The sequence below is a fragment of the Mus pahari genome, chromosome 14 (genome assembly GCF_900095145.1).
Source record: "Mus pahari chromosome 14, PAHARI_EIJ_v1.1, whole genome shotgun sequence".
Taxonomy (NCBI): Eukaryota; Metazoa; Chordata; class Mammalia; order Rodentia; family Muridae; genus Mus; species Mus pahari.
The window spans coordinates 34,769,806-34,772,249 of record NC_034603.1 but is presented as its reverse complement, the minus strand read 5'-3'; the positions used below and the strand labels follow the sequence as shown (position 1 = coordinate 34,772,249).

General features: G+C 51.8%; 1 pseudogene; it reads right to left on the bottom strand.

Moving 5' to 3' along the window:
• Positions 1-1,796: 1,796 nt before the first annotated feature.
• On the bottom strand, positions 1,797-1,924 carry LOC115065431 (annotated as a pseudogene).
• Positions 1,925-2,444: the final 520 nt, after the last annotated feature.

The following is a 2,444-nucleotide window of genomic DNA, read 5'->3' as shown; positions in this document are numbered from 1 at the left end:
CACACACACACACACACACACACACACGCACACACACACAGAGACACACACACAGACACACACACACACACACACACACACACACACACAGAGACACACACACAGACACACCAAACCAAAGCATAGAAAACATCTCATCATAGACACTGTAGTATCATCACAAAGTGTCCCATAGTCTATCCCTCTGTCCACACATCTTTACTTGCAAATGTTCATTGCAATGAGTCATTGGTCTGACTCAAGGCCTCTGGCTTCTGTGACACCATCAACACTGGATCCTCACGGGGACTCCTCCCAGATATCCTGTCGTTGTCCCATATCATGGAGACCCTGCAGCCCTAGATCAGCAGGGCTGGTCTTTTCAGGAATCCCAAGCATTTGCCATTGATAAAGCTTTTGGGTTGGGCCAACTCAGAGCCCTGGATCTGGTCCTCAGTGATAGCTGAGCTGGTCAGAATGCCAGCTCTCTGTTATCTGCATCAACAGGGCAAGGTCTCCACCACTGCTCCAGCTATGCCACCCATGTGTCGGGCAGGGTCAGCAATTCTGCTCTCATGCTCTTGGGGCCAGTTCACCTGCACCACACCTCCAGAGCCAGCTCCACTGCACTGCCTAGTCAAGGTTCAGGGCCCAATCTCCCAAGTGCTGCAGCCTGTGAGGGGCTGGGACAGCTCTCCCATTCTCACACCCTTGGGGCTGGCTCTCCCATGCCTTTACCATCAAGGCTAGCTCCACTGTGTTACTCAGATGAGGGATGGGGCCTGCTTTTCTGAGTGCTACAGACAGTGAGGGGGGCAGAGCTAGCTCTCTTGCTCATGCCCTCAGCGATAGCTCATTGCCCCAGTACCTCCTCCTGCCACCTATTAGAAGATGAATGATGGGGCCAGATCTCCCTCTCACTTGCCCTCAGTGCTGGCTGACTGTCCTCCCAACTCCTGCAGAGTCAGTTCTGTTGTGCTGTCCAGGCCCAGGTGAGGTGCAGAGCCTGCTCTTCTGAGTGCTGAAGCTGGTGAGGGGCAGGGCTAGCTCCCCCAAACTCATGACCCTGTGGACAGCTTTCTGGACTGCAGAGGTGGAGAGTGGCTTCGGGGCATCACCTCTGTACCCAAGACAACCCACGGCAGACGTGTGGCAGGGTCAGCTCTCCCACACTCACAACTTTAGGACTAGCTCCCCCATACCTCCTCCACTAGGGCCAGTTCCAGTGTGCTACTTGGGTGAGGTGCTGGGCCAGCTCTCCCATGTGCCAGTGAGAGATGGGGCCAGTTCTACACAACCTTTGGATTTCCATGCGGTCTCTGGTGGCTGCCCTGACTGGGGCGTGCCCTGACAGGACATGTTCTCTAGTGATAGTATGAGACAGGAACATCGACACGGACCCCAGGTGGTGCTTAGCCACAGACCCAGACATGGTCTCAGTGGCAGCTCGAGCTAAAACCTCACCGTGGACCACTCACAAGAGGCTACTCCTCTACACCGTCCACTCTCCAGTTCTATCTCTGTCCAATACTCAAGCTGCTCTGCTGCACTCTCTCTCTCCCATCTGTCCACCATACACTAGCCTATTGTCATGGCTCAGGCTGCTCACGTGGCTGGCAGAGGCCTGAGTGACATCCTCCCTCTGCGCTGCATGGTGTAAGAGCAAGCCGGGGTCTATGGACCACCAGTGCCATGGGGGTGTTGGGCAGGTCTGTGGGCATCTTTTCCTTCCCTCACCGAGTGGCATGGAGAACCCCAGGTCTCTACTGCCCTTCCCCTCCCGCACTGTACTGCCTGGATTTGATTTGACTTGATTTATATGTGTCCTAGGCATAAAACAGCTATGGTCACCAAGCCAGGCACCAAGCTAGGACTGCCATCTGTTCTGCCCCTGACTGGTAGAAGATCAACACCACCAACTAAGTGCCTCTTTGACCATTTAGCTTAAGTTCAGTAGCTTAAGTTCATTTAGCTTAAGCTCTGGGATGTGATAGTAATGTTTGACAGTAATGTTCCTTTTGTTGCTATCTTTTACTGCTTTATCAAGTCCTTGGAGAGTCACATGTTTCTTTTTGATTGTCCCCTTCTGGTGTTATGGCTAAGAGAGCCAAGTATCTGCTGAGCAGGCTTCTGCTTGCTGCAACTGACCTGTGTTATCTCTTCTAACCTATGCGACTTTAGTCCTGCCTATAACCCTTGTAGAACGTGAGTCCAGAAGGTAGCATGCCCTTTTACAAATGCAAACCAAACGAGCACTTTAAAAAAAAAAAAAAAAAGGATTTATTTATTTATTTTATGTATTTGAGTACACTGTAGATGTCTTCTTCAGACAGACCAGAAGAGGGCATCAGATCCCATTACAGATGGTTGTGAGCTACCATGTGGTTGCTGGGAATTGAACTCAAGACCTCTGGAAGAGCAGACAGTGCTCTTAATCACTGAGCCATCTCTCCAGCCCCCCAAAA